This window comes from Zingiber officinale, chromosome 8B, assembly GCF_018446385.1.
Source record: "Zingiber officinale cultivar Zhangliang chromosome 8B, Zo_v1.1, whole genome shotgun sequence".
NCBI lineage: Eukaryota > Viridiplantae > Streptophyta > Magnoliopsida > Zingiberales > Zingiberaceae > Zingiber > Zingiber officinale.
In genome coordinates, this window is record NC_056001.1 from 32,076,792 (window position 1) to 32,094,588 (window position 17,797).

Sequence of the window (17,797 nt, forward strand, 5' to 3'; positions counted from 1 at the left end):
ATTTATTACCTCCTAATGCGATATTGAATGTAGGTGAATACGAGAATGCAAGTGACCTTTGGAAAAAGGTAATTGCGCTTCATGAGAGTCCTACACAAATCCAAGAAGAGGAGGAACCCAAGGAGAAGGACTCATTGATCCAAGAAGAGAAGGATCAATCGAATGTTGACACGAGCTCAACATCCGAGGAGGAGAAGGAAGATGAGGAGGTATCATCCACATCTTCAAGGGAGGAAGAAGTGGAACCGTCCACATCTTCAAGTGAAGAGGAAGAAGAGCAATCCAAGGAAGAGGAGATCTTGGAAGCTCAACCCTCCACCTCAACTACCAAGAAGAGCACAAAGGATCACATCAAATGCTTTGAGTGTGGTAAGATGGGGCACTACAAGAGTAAGTGTCCTTCGGTCAAGAAGGTAAAGGAGGTAAACCCTAAACTCACTAAAGTTAATTTAGAAACTAATGTGAGTTGTAGGAAGAAGAATGAGAAGAAGCACATTAGGTGCTTTACATGTGGTGAGTGGGGTCACTACCACACAAAGTGCCCAAGAAGAGGAGAGCTCAAGAAATTGGCGCACTTAAAGAAATGGGAAAAGAAGAGGAGCACAAGTCAAGGGGGAGCTTCAAAGGTAAAAAGGAAGATAATCCCTATTTTGAAGTTTAATCCAATCTTCAATTCTTATATGTTTGTTAGAAATAATGTAGATTATTTACCTAAGCATAATCATGGATTTAGGTATAATGATAGAAATAGAGTTAACATGGTAGATAACCCTAAGAAATCATATACTAAGGGTAGACCTAATAAGACCCAAACCACTTTGCCTAAGGGAAGGAAAGTGGGTGAAAACCTAAGCATTAATCCCAAGAATGGGAGACACATACCTAGGAAGGGTAGGTCTAGGAATGTCCATGATGGACATGTTGATTCTAGGGTTAGAACCCTAGAATTGGAAAATCAAGCCTTGAAGACAAAGCTTGAGGAAATGGAGAAAGTCCTAGAGAGGTTCATTATTGGACCTAAAGGACTTGACATGTATTTGGGTGGTCAAAGACCCAAAAATATCAAATTAGGTCCCTCCAAGACCAAAAGGAGGTCAAGTGCTAAGGTAGCACATGACATTGGTAAGGGAGGTGTGACCAAGGATAAGGGAGAGTCATCTAAGGCCAATAAGAAGGAATATGTTAGGGTGGCATATAATTATGGCAAGGATGGGATGTCCAAGGTTAAGGACAAGAAGAAATTAACCAAAGACAATGTGTCTAAGGTTAAAAAGGTGAGTTTTGTAGGCCAAGTGTCACCCGAGGTGCACCGAAGTGGCCTAGCCATAGTGGATGAGTCACCAAGGGAGGTGACTAAGGTTAAGATTCCTAAGGTTAGGAAGAGCCTTTGGGACCCATGGTAGATGGGTTATCAAATGTGCCAAGTGGTTAGGAGACAGACTTAAGCCTCTAACCCAGTGGGTTGGCACAATTGGGATATGTTTCGTGCATGGAAATATGAATTAGGTTCATATTGCATGAAAATTAGTTTTTGATGTATATATGTCATATAAACTAATGCTAGGGATGCATTATGGTTTAGTATGGGCAGATACATCAAGAGGAAACCAAAACTAGGATTTTAGGTCAAGGTTCAATTGAACCATTTAGCTAGTTTTAAATTTTATGTCAATCTTGGGATCTGTGATAAATATATTTTTATATATATTTTTTTCCAAGTAGACATGGATAAAATAGACCTCTCCACAAAATTTGAGATTTTTTGGAGGTCTGTGGAATTTTTGGCGCATTTCTGAAAGTGGGTAAAAAAGGTTGATTTTTGCCCAAAAAGAGTACCAGTCGACTGGTACAGTTACCAGTCGACTGGTAACAGTAATTTTCAGCACAGAGGACCTCTGTAAGCTCATTTTGACGAGGCCAGTCGACTGCTGGTTTTACCAGTCAACTGGTAACACTGTTCATGAGCACAGAATGTCTTTGTAAGCTCATTTTGACGATGACAGTCGACTGGTACTTATAGCAGTCGACTGATACGGTCTGAAAATATTTTTCAAGCATTATAAAATGACCAAAAGAGTGGTGAACATGTATGTAATCTTATGGGGGATTAATACATGATGTTTATGGTCATTAGAGGTCAAAGAGTCCAATAATTGGGATATTGTTGGAGCTCTTTTTGATGTATGGCAAAGGGAGAGAAGTTTAGGTTTAAGTGGGAAACTTACATACCTTTGCAAGAAATCCTAGCTCAAGGGGGAGCTTAGGTGAAGGGGGAGCGATTGCTCATTTATTAGCAAAAGGGGAGAAGTTTACCTTTACAAGAAATCCTAGCTCAAGGGGGAGCTTAGATGAAGGTGGAGCCTAGGATTAGGTTCCATGATTTATGCATGTGTAGATTACATATATTTATTTGCATATGTATTGCTATATTGTTTCCCTAACTTAAACGGGTTGCCAAACATAAAAAAGGGAGAGATTGTTGGAGCAATCTGGGTACCCTAGGTTTTGATGTTTGGGCAAAGGTTTAAGTTAGGTTTATTGTTGTATTTGATATGCATTGTGAGTGTGCAGGATACAGGTATAACAAGGAAAGTCCAAGGGTGAGTCTTGGTGGTGTAAGTCCAAGCATGTAGTCTTGGCAACGTAAGTCCAAGTGTGATCTTGGCAAAGGAGGAAAGTCCAAGGATGAATCTTAGCGGTGTAAGTCCAAGCATGTAGTCTTGGCAACGTAAGTCCAAGTGTGACTTGACAATGGATGAAGTCCCGGAGGCGCGACCTCTTGGCAAAGGAAGACTCGACAACAATGACAAGGCCGATGGAAGCTCCAGAAGGCAAGACGTGAAGGATGGGGAGGCATCCGAGGGACGCAAGGCTGATGGAGGAGGCTAGAATGCTAGGTTTAGGTTGGTCGGGCGAGAACGAGTGCTGAGTGAATGTACTCGGGGTAAAATCTCAAAATTAGGGTTACGGTAGCAGTACTGTAGCGTTACTGTAGCAGTCGACTGGTGGTTTCATCAGTCGACTGGTGCAGTCGACTGGTAGCGAACAGAGGGTTGGTATCGAGCCGTTGGGCTGCAACGGTCGAATTTCCACGAAGGGCAGCCGACTGCATGTTTTGGCAGTCGACTGGTAGGCGGGGTTTTCTAACCCGTGGCCTATATAACCAAACATTGGAAGCTTGGTTGAAGTTGACGAAATATCCACATTACATGAGTAAGCCTGATGTATTTTCATTGCTTTGTAGTGGAAAGATTGTTGGTGCGGGAAGCATCCGACGATCAAACTCGTGTTTTGATAATAGTAAAGAATTCAAAGTTAAGATGTTTGGTAGTCTAACAAGTCTACTTGAGGATTTCAGGAAAGTCCTAGCTGCGGTTAGGCAAAGGGAAAACCCTAGGGGGCGGTAACCCTAGGTCATAGGGGGTGGTAACCCTATGCGGAAAGTCTTGGTAGGTCGATGTCTTCAGGCAAAAGTCCTAGGGGGTAGTAACCCTAGGTGGAAAGTCCTGGTGTCGCGAACCAGGTGAAAGACTGGATTGGCCGGGAAGCGGATGTCCAGCAGAAAGTCCGGAAGCGTCGGGTGCTGAGCAAAAGTCCAGTCGATCTGGAGGATCGACTGGCAACAGGTAAATCTCCTGAGTGGAGTAGGTGAGGACGCGTTCCCCGTAGAGGGAACAGTAGGCGACCTAGGGTTTCCGGTCGGAAACCCGAAGTCAGACTCGGACAGTCCAGAGACTGTCTATACTTTATTTATCATGTGTATTGTGCTAACTTTGTGTTGCAGGATTGTGTTTGGGACTAACGTATCTTGCAGGTGCAAAGGAGCAACCTAATTCCTCGGATGAACAGTGTCCGAGGCGCCTCCATGGAGCTTGGAGGCGCCTCGGGTACAAAAGCTGACCTGGTCGCGAAACAGGGTTGAAGGCGCCTCAGCTGGCTCTGGAGGCACCTTGGAAGGCGCCTTGAAGGCCCTTGAAGGCGCCCTCAAAGGTGATAAGCGCAAACTGGTCAGCGCTCATCTGCACGGTGGACTCGGAGCCTTGAAGGCGCCTTCAGAGGCCTTCAAGGCGCCTTGGATGCCCTTTATAAGGGGACTTTGAGCAGCATTGAAAAACAACAACTTCCAAGCGATCCTTGTGCTGCGTGCAGCTCAATCAACGACCCTGAAGTGATGTTACGAGTCCACGACAACCAGGAGCTTCGAGATTACGATTCTGTCGTCGGTATACTTGTTTTTAATTACTGTACTAATTGTAAATCTTGTACTCTTTTTCATACTTATAAGTGTTGCCCACCGAAAGCGATCAAGGATCACGGGCCTTCGAGTAGGAGTCGACCTAGGCTCCGAACGAAGTAAAACTTCTTGTGTCCCTCTGTGATTGCATTCGTTATTTCCGCTGCGTATATTTACTTTGATAGTTTTACGATTCCGATACGATCAAAATAGCCGCGAGCGCTATTCACCCCCCCTCTAGCGCGTCTCGATCCAACAATTGGTATCAGAGCGGGGTCGTCTTGAATCAGTGCAACCACTATTCGAGACAATTTTTTTTTTCGTGGTTTTGTTCGGAGTCAATTAGAATTTAGCCTCATAGCTATATTCTAATTTCTTTTTACGAATCGATTTTCTGCTCAAAGTTGGTCAATACCACTTGAGCCTGTTATTTTTTTTCCTTCCTCCCGCACTACTAATCCAAGACTTAGTCTTGGAATAGATCTTGTTGTTTCTGTTTTTTTTAGATCTAAATGGCCCAACAAGAAGGATATAGCACCGTTCGTCCCCCATTATTTTCCGGAGAAGACTTCGGATATTGGAAGGGGCGAATGGAGATATATCTAAAGATCCAGTTCGACACCTGGATGATCGTCAAAACAGGACTGCAACTACCAACTGATACAGACGGTAAGCCTACATCCTGTGAGAACTGGGAGCCCGCATTTATCAAAAAAGTGGAAGCCGACGCCAAAGCCACCTGCACCATCCAGTGCGGTCTGACCAAAGAAGAGCTCAACAGAGTCGGTCCATTCTCCTCCGCAAAGGAACTATGGGAGAAACTGATCGAACTTCACGAGGGAACCTCGGAAACCAAGGTAAGTAAGCGTGATCTGTTACTTAACAAATTATACAATTTGAAAATGCAGGAAGGCGAGACGGCAAGTTCTCTACACGCTCGAATCCAAGATATTCTGAACTCTCTTCATGGAATCGGGCAAAAGGTAGAAAACAGAGATATAATAAGGTATGCTCTTAACTCATTTCCTAGGAGCTCATTGTGGGCATCAATGGTAGATGCCTACAAAGTCTCTAAGGATTTGTCTTCCTTAAAATTAGACGAATTATTTAGTGAATTTGAACTCCATGAACAAACTAATGCACAACCATCCGAGAAGGGCAATGCTTTGGTTGCAGGTACAAGTCGAACAAGGGAATCACGAGTACGGCGAAAGATTGAATCGGAATCAGAAGACGAACCCGACTCAGAAGATTCAGAGGATGAACTGACCAGCGAACTAGTGAATCTCGTGAAGAAGCTCTACAAGAAGAAAAAGGGATTCAACAAGAAAGATCTAAAGAAGGCAGTTCAATCCAAGGAGGCTCAACAGAACTCAAAGGCAAAGTACGAAGTCACTTGCTACGGGTGCAACCAGAAGGGGCATATAAAAGCCAACTGCCCCAATCAAACGGAAGCCAAGAAGCAAAGAAGAAAGAAGGCACTAAAGGCAACCTGGGACGAATCTTCTTCGGAGGACGAAGACGACGAACTCGACCAAACGAGTTTACTCGCATTAATGGCCCGGGACCAGATCAGCGAATCCGAGAGCGAGTCAGAAGCCGACTCCGAGCAAAGCCACGGATCCGCATCCGTTTCCGAAGGGCCAGACTCCGCTGTAAGTATTCCTAGGCTTAATAATTTAATCAATTATTTACTTCGCAAATTAGCCAAGTCAAATTTGAAAATTAAGTCACTTTTAAAAGAAGTAACCATTCTTAAAGGAATAACTAACTCAACATCTTTAACTGAAGATTCAACTCAAGTACAACAACTTGAGAAAGAAAATTCAAATCTGAAAAATCAGTTAAAAGATTTAAAAATTACTTTAGAAAAGTTCTCTCTGGGCTCCAAGAATTTGGATCTAATTCTTGGGACACAAAGAGCCGTCTACAATAGAACTGGGCTAGGATATAAAAGTAAAAAGAAATATAAATCTTATTTATCCTTAATAAACAAACAAAGTAGTAAATCAGTCCAAGCATGGGTCCCCAAGTCCAAATTGATCAATCAAATTGGACTTGGCCAATACTGGGTTCCGAAGGATCAAATATACTACCTCGACAGACCATATCGAGGCCGTGATCCAGGGAAAGCTAAAATGAAAACGATCTTAATTCAAAATTAAATTAAATTAAATTAAAATCCAAAATTAAATTGAAAACTAGATGGAGGATCCAAACTAGCTGGCACCTCCAACTGAACTACCCGATAGGGTAACTGAACCTAATCTATCCAAAATGGGTAAAACAAGAATAGATTACCCGGCAGGGTAATTAAGGTTAGATTAAAACGGGATAAGTTTAACTTGAACCACAGTACTGGTGAAGTTTTTGGATGATAGGAAGATATGGCTTCGATCTAGTGCATTTGGCCAAGTGAAACTGACCGAAGCTACCCTTAAATGGATCCTAACTAGTTAGACCAAGGTTTTGTACTAAGTTCAGTGGGTAGGACTATTTGGGAAACCTCGAAGGCATGGTTACTTTAATGAGCTCCTTGTGACTCACCATAGCCCAGAAGTTTATCCAAAGAATGCTTACTTGTTGAACCCAAAGGTAAACCTGAATCTAATACAAAGTTAAACCAGACCCTTGAATTCAACAATAAATCATCTCACATCAATTATAGGATTCCCTGATTGACAATTTAGATCGGGTGAGATGACTAAGAAACAAAATTATTTAAAAATCTTTTCAAAATTAATTTAAAATTATTTAAAAATCTTTTCAAAATTAATTTAAAAATTATTTAAAAATCTTTTCAAAATCAATTTCAAAATTATTTAAAAATCTTTTCAAAATTAATTTCAAACTTATTTAAAAATCTTTTCAAAATCAATTTAAAAATTATTTAAAAATCTTTTCAAAATCAATTTAAAAATTATTTAAAAATCTTTTCAAAATCAATTTCAAAATATTTAAAAATCTTTTTAAAATTAATTTCAAACTTATTTAAAAATCTTTTCAAAATTATTTAAAAATCTTTTCAAAATCAATTTAAAACTTATTTAAAAATCTTTTCAAAATCAATTTAAAACTTATTTAAAAATCTTTTCAAAATTATTTAAAAATCTTTTCAAAATCAATTTAAAACTTATTTAAAAATCTTTTCAAAATTATTTAAAAATCTTTTCAAAATCAATTTAAAACTTATTTAAAAATCTTTTCAAAATCAATTTAAAATTATTTAAAAATCTTTTCAAAATCAATTTCAAAATTATTTAAAAATCTTTTCAAAATTATTTAAAAAATCTTTTCAAAATTAATTTCAAAATTATTTAAAAATATTTTCAAAATCAATTTAAAAATTATTTAAAAATCTGTTCAAAATCAATTCAAAATTATTCTAAAAACTTAAATTTCAAAATCATTTTAAAAACCTAAATTTCAAAATTACTTTAAAAACTTAAATCTCAAAATTATTCTTAAACTCAATAAACATAAGTGTTTGCTAAATTATCTTGAATACAATAGAAAATTTAAGGTGACAATAAACATAGTGTCTGCTTCAATCACGCTATCTTTAATCCATTAAAAAGAAACCAATTCAACTACTTCATGTATAGGAATTGGATCAATGGAGGTTGGATAGTGGATGCTCCAGACATATGACTGGAGATAAGTTGAAGTTTACCAAACTCAAGCACAAGAGTCTAGGATCAGTTGCATTCGGCAACAACGGTAAACTTAAAGTAATCGGAAAAGGTAATATTGAACTTAGTTCCGATTTCATTATTCGAAATGTTTTATTGGTTGAAAATTTTAACTTTAATTTACTAAGTATAAGTCAATTGTGTGACAGCGGATACCTAGTTAATTTCGATAAATCTGGATGTCTAGTTAAAAATATTGAAAATCCAGAAATTAAACTTAAGGGACTTAGAAAAAAAAACATCTACACAATTGATTCATCAATATCCTCAATAAAGTGTCTCCTGACACAGCAAGAGGAAACCCAACTGTGGCACAGAAGGCTGGGTCACACACACACAAGACTTATTTCAAAAATGAGTCAAAATGGTCTAGTTAGAGGTTTGCCCAAATTAAAATTTATTGAAAATTCAATCTGTGATGCATGTCAAAAAGGAAAACAAACCAAGTCAACCCACAAGTCAACTAACCTAGAAAGATCCAACACCATACTTGAGCTCATTCACCTTGATCTATTTGATTCACATGGAGCCAAATCACTAAACAAGAACCAATATTGCTTAGTAATAATTGATGACTACTCTAGGTACACTTGGGTAAAATTTCTAAAAACAAAAGATGAAACCTATGAAATATTTAGTAATTTTTGCAACTTAACGGAAAATGAAAAAGATACTAAAATTAAAAGAATAAGAAGTGATCACGGAGGGGAATTTGAAAATCATAAGTTCACCCAATTTTGTAAAATAAATGGATACCAACATGAATTTTCATGTCCTAGAACCCCCCAATAAAATGGACTAGTGGAACGTAAAAATAGAACATTACAAGAAGCAGCTAGAACTATGTTAAATGAATATCACTTAAATCATCAATTTTGGGCTGAAGCGATAAATACTGCAAATTACATTCAAAACAGAATTTTAATTAATAAATTTCACAATAAAACAGCATATAAACTCTACTATAATAAAATTCCCAATCTAAACTATCTAAAAGTATTTGTGTGTAAAGTTCACATTTTAAATACTAAAGATTACTTAGGAAAATTTACACCCAAATATAACCAAGGAATATTCTTAGGATACTCCTCTACCAGTAGAGCCTTTAGAGTATTTAATCAAAATACCTTGAAAGTTGAAGAAACAACTAATGTAATATTTGATGAAGAAAACAATTTACCTAATATAAATGAAAATATTGACACTAATCCAAGAGCAGCAGACGATGATGAAATCCAACCTAATCATAATGAGTCAGAAGAACCAGTTTCTGACTCACAAATAAGACCAACTAGAATAAGCACCTCTCACCCACCTGACCAAATTTTGGGTGACCCAAACCTAGGAGTCAGAACTCGATCGTCCTATAGAAACCTTAGTCAGATTGCTCTAATTTCTAAAATTGAACCTAAAACTATAGAAGAAGTCCTGCCTGATCCAGACTGGATCATTGCGATGCAGGAAGAATTAGCCCAATTTGAGAGAAACCAAGTCTGGGACCTTGTACCTAAACCCATAGATAAATCAATAATAGACACTAAATGGGTTTTTAGGAACAAGTTGGATGATCACGGTGATATAGTAAGAAACAAAGCAAGGTTAGTAGCCAAAGGGTTTAGTCAAGTCGAAGGCTTAGACTATGATGAAACTTATGCTCCAGTAGCTAGACTCGAGTCCATTAGGATGTTATTAGCCTATGCAGCCAATAAAGGATTCAAATTGTACCAAATGGACGTTAAGTCAGCCTTTTTAAATGGTTTTATCAAGGAAGAGGTCTACGTAAGCCAACCTCCAGGGTTTGAAGACATAGACTACCCTAATCACGTATTTAAATTAAAAAAGGCTCTATATGGACTAAAACAAGCCCCTAGAGCATGGTACGAAAGATTATCTAATTACTTAATATCCAAAGAATTTAACCAAGGACAAATCGATCCTACTTTATTCGTGAAAACTATAGGAAAAGACATCTTTATAGCCCAAATCTATGTTGACGACATAATCTTTGGTTCAACCAATTCAAAATTCTTAAAAGAATTCGTCAAATTAATGAAAAGTGAATTTGAAATGAGTATGGTTGGAGAACTTAATTTCTTCTTAGGCTTACAAATTAAACAAACTAAAGATGGAATCTACATTTATCAAACTAAATATGCTAAAGAGTTAATTAAAAAATTCTGTATGGAAAATTCAAAAATTATAAATACTCCAATGGCAACCAACATAAACATTGACTCTGACCCTGAAGGAAAACCAGTTGACTCAAAATACTATAGAAGTGCCATAGGTAGCTTACTCTATCTAACTGCAAGTCGACCCGACATATTGTTTGCATTAGGTATGTGCGCAAGATACCAATCATGTGCAAAAGAGTCACACCTATCTTATGTTAAAAGAATACTTAGGTATATTAAAGGAACTCTAAATGTAGGACTTTGGTATCCAAGAACTTGCATCTTTGACCTTTACGGTTATTCTGACTCAGACTATGTTGGGTGCAAGCTAGACAGAAAAAGTACAAGTGGTAGCTGCCAGATTCTAGGTCAGTGCCTAGTAAGTTGGTCAAGCAGAAAGCAACATTGTGTTGCTCTATCCACCACAGAAGCTGAATACATAGCTCTAGGAGAATGTGCATTTCAACTACTATGGATGATGCATACGTTAAAAGACTATCAACTAGAGTATAAAAACACACAAATCTTCATTGATAATATCAGCTCAATTAATCTCACCAAGAATCCTATTCACCACTCTAGGACTAAACACATAGAGGTAAAACACCACTTTGTAAGGGACCATGTAGCTAAAGGTGAAATTGCACTCAACCACGTCGAGTCCAAATCAAACATAGCTGACATCTTTACAAAACTCTTACCTGAACTTGAGTTCAGTGCACTTAGAAGGCGAATAGGAATGTGTTGGGTAGAGTAGTGTTCTCATTTTTTAAAATAACTCTCATTTTTTTTTTCAAATTCTAGGAAAAATAATTTTCAAAATTCCCAAGTTCCTAGATTTTTTTCAAAATTTTGGAATTAACCTAGGTTTTCCCCCTAGATATCATGTTCCCCTAGAATTAAGCCAGAGCATCTCACAAACACCTAGGTTTACCTTGATTGTGTTTGAAAAATATAGAACGGTGTGAGATGCATAGGGTACAGCCTGGACTCAAGAATGCTTATATCTGTGCATCAATATGAGTTTGGGCGTTAAATATGCAATAAACATTAATCAAGTTAAGTTCTCCAGCTCTAGTCAAGTCTATCTGGACCAAAATAACTTAACTTGACTAACCTAGTGAAAGCTATTATCCTGTAGACTATCAGCAAGTAACTAAAGGTTAGACAGTTGGTAAAGAATACTCAATTTTCTTCTTAAAGAATGTTTTTGCTCTTTATGGCTCTGATACCTAATAAATCAATCTATTGAACATGTCTTGTGCTTGGACTTAAGGACCAACTGAACTTAAATGAATAACCTTGTCTTAAAACTTTATTAAAACTAAGTTCCAATTGACATTAACTTTCAAACCCTGTTGAACTTAGCTAACCTGTTAACCTTAGTAAAATCATGTACAACTCAATCAAACATCTATTATTACCCATTTTTGATATATGGCAAAGGGGGAGAGTAGCAAAAATGTAAACAAAAAGTTAAGAGGGAGCAAAAGTTAAGGGGGAGCAAAAGTTTAGGGAGAGCATATAAGGCAAATTTGCTTTAGTTATTTTGGACATCTATACTTAGCAGATTTGTCTGTGTTAAAAATGTCTATTCGTTTGTTTACTTAACTTTGAAATTGAGTTGCCATAATCAAAAAGGGGGAGATTGTTGGTGCGGGAAGCATCCGACGATCGAACTCGTGTTTTGATAATGGCAAATAATTCAAAGTTAAGATGTTTGGTAGTCTAACAAGTCTACTTGAGGATTTCAGGAAAGTCCTAGCTGCGGTTAGGCAAAGGGAAAACCCTAGGGGGCGGTAACCCTAGGTCATAGGGGGTGGTAACCCTATGCGGAAAGTCTTGGTAGGTCGATGTCTTCAGGCAAAAGTCCTAGGGGGTAGTAACCCTAGGTGGAAAGTCCTGGTGTCGCGAACCAGGTGAAAGACTGGATTGGCCGGGAAGCGGATGTCCAGCAGAAAGTCCGGAAGCGTAGGGTGCTGAGCAAAAGTCCAGTCGATCTGGAGGATCGACTGGCAACAAGTAAATCTCCTGAGTGGAGTAGGTGAGGACGCGTTCCCCGTAGAGGGAACAGTAGGCGTCGGGTCGACCTAGGGTTTCCGGTCGGAAACCCGAAGTCAGACTCGGACAGTCCGGAGACTGTCTATACTTTATTTATCATGTGTATTGTGCTAACTTTGTGTTGCAGGATTGTGTTTGGGACTAACGTATCTTGCAGGTGCAAAGGAGCAACCTAATTCCTCGGATGAACAGTGTCCGAGGCGCCTCCATGGAGCTTGGAGGCGCCTCGGGTACAAAAGCTGACCTGGTCGCGAAACAGGGTTGAAGGCGCCTCAGCTGGCTCTGGAGGCACCTTGGAAGGCGCCTTGAAGGCCCTTGAAGGCGCCCTCAAAGGTGATAAGAGCAAACTGGTCAGCGCTCATCTGCACGGTGGACTCGGAGCCTTGAAGGCGCCTTCAGAGGCCTTCAAGGCGCCTTGGATGCCCTTTATAAGGGGACTTCGAGCAGCATTGAAAAACAACAACTTCCAAGCGAGCCTTGTGCTGCGTGCTGCTCAATCAACGACCCTGAAGTGATGTTACGAGTCCACGACAACCAGGAGCTTCGAGATTACGATTCTGTCGTTGGTATACTTGTTTTTAATTACTGTACTAATTGTAAATCTTGTACTCTTTTTCGTACTTATAAGTGTTGCCCACCAAAAGCGATCAAGGATCGCGGGCCTTCGAGTAGGAGTCGACCTAGGCTCCGAACGAAGTAAAACTTCTTGTGTCCCTCTGTGATTGCATTCGTTATTTCCGCTGCGTATATTTACTTTGATAGTTTTACGATTCCGATATGATCAAAATAGCCGTGAGCACTATTCACCCCCCCTCTAGCGCGTCTCGATCCAACAAAGATATCTTGGTTTAATAATCATCAAAAAATTTTACTAGCTGATCACCCATTTAGAAAAAATAAGAAAATTTTCAAAAGGAATGAAATGGTTAGGAAACTTCCTACGGTATCAAAATCAGGTGAAGAAGTTCTTGATGAAATGACAGTTATGGATTTCTTCCAGTCTATCAGAATGAATCTGATGATATAAACAAATACGTTGTTAGAGTGAACATGTATGTTTAGATGAAAAGAAGCATATTTTGTGAGCTATCATATTGGAAGTATTTATTCATTCGACATATATAATTTAGATGTGATATATATTGAGAAAAATTTCTTCGATAACATCTTCAATACTGTGATGAAGGTTCATAAGAAAACTACAGATACAACAAAATCACATGAGGAATTAAGACAATTAATAAACAGACCTGAGTTACATCAGAATGAACCAACTAGTAAATATCTGAAAACATGTTATACAATAAACAAAGAAGGTAAGCAAGCATTATATACTTGGTTAAAAGCAATCAAATTTGTTGATGGATATGCCTTGAATATGTCTCGTTGTGCTAATAAGAATAGGTTAAAAATATTCGGAATGAAGAGTCATGATTATCACGTGTTTATACAAAGACTAATTCCAATAGCATTCTATGATCTACTTCCTAACAATGTTTGGCAAGTACTTACAGAGTAGAATCTTTAATTTTAGAGATTTGATTTCAAGAGTTATTATATCCATAGATATGCTTCGGCTTCAGACAGACATTCCAATGATACTCTGTAAGCTTGAACGAATAATCTCACCTAGTTTTTTTTTTAAAATTTTATGGAACATCTACCTGTTCATTTGCCTTATGAGGCACAACTAGGTGGTCTTGTGCAATACAGATAGATGCACCCATTTGAAAGATTTCTAAGGAAATTAAAAAATAATATTCGTAACAAAGCAAGAGTTGAGGAATCAATAAGTAATGCATATTTGGTTGAAGAAACAACTTCCTCCTGCTCTTATTATTTTGTTGATCATGTGAAAATGAGACATCATAAATGTCCTCGAAATTCTGATTGATACTCAACTGACAAACCCAGAGATACTCACTAGATAGCATCATATATATCAAAAAAGTTTAAAGAACGATTATCTCTTACTGGTACTATATGGCGGCTTGTAGATCAAGATATGAAGAATTTTTATTATAGAAAATTTTTTGTAAGTATTTAGAATGGAACCATATTTATAGTTAACATAATATTAATTATCAAAATATATTATTGCAGAAGAGATATGTTTGGGAGGAGGGCTAGGAGGAAATGTTAAAAAAAAAAAATGGAATGCCTACTGCTCTAAACTGTACAAGGGCATGTTGTACAAGTGAAGGCAAAGGAGCACCAAACCATCTAAGGTTCCTGATGTAGTTTGGAAATCTTGGAGAGTCATTTGGGCTACCCAGCATTGGCAGGACAATTCAACGATTACACGCAGCAATCATAATCCTACTGGGCCGAGCATCGGATCCATAAAGCATACTGATGGATCTCGTTCGATGGTGAAGCATGCCTCTGACTTGGTATGTTTAAAATTAAATTATATAAATCTTTCTAATATATATTTTGTTATTAGTTTTAATGTATTTACATTTTCTGTACATAAACTGCTAAATTACAAAGAACTCCACTTATTGGGAGATATTTAATAAAACTCATAAGAAGAAAGATGTGTCATTTGTCGATCGACGTTTCTCAGCAATATAATTAACGTAAGAATATTAAATTTCATGAATATATTTGTACACTTTATGTGGATGTTACTAAAATTATTATTTTGACACAGGAAATAATGTCTACTAAAGTTGCTAAGATATCTCAGCCTGAGGCAGAGGGAGAGGGGTCACAATCTCTTTCCACCGATTTAGTTAATGACATTTATTATGATGTCGTCGGTGGAAAGAAGAAGACATCCTTTTACAAGCTTGGCTCTCAGGCCTTAGTTATGTATGAACGGATGAGGACTCCAGGGATCAGGGGGCATCCTACTTCCTCCTCCTCATCTAGTGAGGTACAAGAATTGCGGGAGGAAAATGAGGACTTGCGGACTCAACTATCGTCATTGAAGAAGATGCAGAGATACAGGAGATGCGACAGCGACGAGCTCAGACTGATGCGATAGTTTGTCATATGCAAGCATTTACAGCGATGTTCTCTCTAGATTCACATATGGTTAGCCCGCATCGTTTGGAGTCCTAGGACACCCAAGATCCCAACCATTCCCCTACAGAGTGGATTATTTTAAAGTATACATGATTTATCTTAACTTCTAATTTCAATCAAAAACAATATTATTTTTTTAAAAAAATAATATTATTTTTTTAAAAAAATAATATTATTTTTTTTACAAAATAATTATATGCATATCTGATTGTATTATACATTTTCATAATTGTTTTTAAATTTGACATATTTTTATCCTAGAGATGCAAGTATGTATTTTTAAAGACTGCCCACTAGCTTAACTACTTATTAGTTTAAGATAAATAATTATATCTTTTGTAGTTTAATATCTCATTTTCTATTCACAACTAATTTCAATGAAATTTCATGCAGTATACTGAGATGATTTTGTTACTTATTTTGATTTTGATGTATTGTATTAGATTATTTTGTATTGGACAAATTTTATCTTATATTAGATTCGGACATGTGTTGGATTTACCATTATTATGTATCTAGTTCATTTTAGTTCAGCTAGAATGTTATGTTGTTTGTGATGTGTTGTGTGTTTCTTATGTGTTATGAGTTTGTTATGTTGTAATTGTTGATGTGTAATGAGTTTATTGTAAGTTTTGTTGTTAAGTATTATGAGTTTATTATGAAAATCACGCTTTTAATAATTGGAGTGATTTAGATTTATATGTAAATAGGAAAAACAGAAAAATAAAAAGAGAATTAGTAAACTGTAGGATAGATTAGCGATGGACATTTTGTTGGAGCAATCCCGATGGTCCGCGGGACCATGTGTTTTGGTGTTTGGGCAAAGGGTTTAAGTTAGGTTCACCCTTGTATTTGATATGTGTATTTGAGTTGTGCAGGTTTGCAGGATACACATGTGACTCAGGTTGATGGCTTCGGGTCTGGTGAAGGATGGAGCATCCGAGGGACCGTGGACAAGGCAGCGAGGATAAGGGCCGAGGGAAGCGACTTTGAGGCATACGCGAAGGATGGCATTGAGGACGAGCCGCGGGCTTGAATGCATCCGAGGGACAAGAGCAAAAAGAAGTAGGCTTGAAGGCAAGAGGTCAAAGCTACAAATGAAGCATCAAATGAGTCATAAGGGTGAGGGTACGAGTGCATGAGAGATTGTACTCGGAGTAAAATCCTAGTTTTAGGGGGTTACTATAGCAGTTCTGTAGCGCTACTGTAGCAGTATTGTAGCAGTCGACTACATGTTTTAGCAGTCGACTGGTGCAATCGACTGGTGCAGTCGACTGGGGCAGTCGACTGACAACGAACAGAATGTCTCTGTTCGCTCGGTTAGTGTGGAATCGAGCCGTTGGGATGTAACGGTCGAATTTCCACAAAGGGCAGTCGACTGGTAGGCGGGGTTTTCCAACTCGTGGCCTATATAACCAAGCCTTGGAAGTTTGGTTGAGGTTGACGAAATAGAGGTGGTTAATCTCTATTAGTAGTCTACTTGTGCCCTAGCGTCAAAAGAGTTCTTGTGAGGGTTGTGGTGAGGTTTCTCCACCCACAAGGAGCTACGTGAGCTAGCTGGAGTTTGCCGGGGAGTAATCCACCGAAGGATCGTGATCGTCCACCTTACGGACAGCCGTGGAGTAGGAGTTCTTGTGAGGGTTGTGGTGAGGTTTCTCCACCCACAAGGAGCTACGTGAGCTAGCTGGAGTTTGCCGGGAAGTAATCCACCGAAGGATCGGGATCGTTCACCTTACGGACAGCCGTAGAGTAGGAGCCCTAATCTCCGAACCACGTTAAACGATCGTGTAGCTTGGTTTGCATTTCTTTCTTGCCTTTATCTTTAAGCTTGTTTGTTTTGTTTGTATTTTCGTTGCGCAAACTAACGTTGTAGAAAGAAGCGAGTATTTGGGGGTGTCGTCTATCCAACCCCCCTTCAAGCCGGCCGACCGATCTCCCAACACATTTGATTTTTCATCGCTAATAGCGACAGATATTTTTAAAATCATCGCTATTAGCGACAGATTTTTTAAATATCCGTCGCTAATAGCGACGGAAAATCAAATGTCTGTTGCTACTATCAAGGGTGCGATACTTTTACGATACGTTTCGATATATAAAACAAGAGATTAACGTTGGAAAATTTAAATATCCGTCACTAATAATGACGGATAATCTAAATATCTATCTCTAATAGCAACAGGTAATTTAAATATTCATCGCTAATAGTGATAAGTATTTAAATTTCCCGTCGCTAATATTTTAATAGAGATTTTTACTCCATTTGGCTAGGAGCTACAAAAATTTAGACATTTGTCGCTATATATAGCGACGAAATATAAATATTCGTCACTACAATATCAACGACTGAAATCTGCACGACGAGACGCTTTCAATCACTATTCCATTGCAATATATATTTAGCGACGGATAAATTTTATCTGTATTTCTTGTATTTTTATAGTGTAATTCTCCTTAGTTGGAGACTTCTTATAATTATAATTATAATTATAATAATAATAATAATAATAATAATAATAATTTAAAAAATAATCAGGTAATTTTAAATCTGAGATGATTAATCTTAAAAATTTTCATATGTGACTGGATAATCCAGCCAAGAA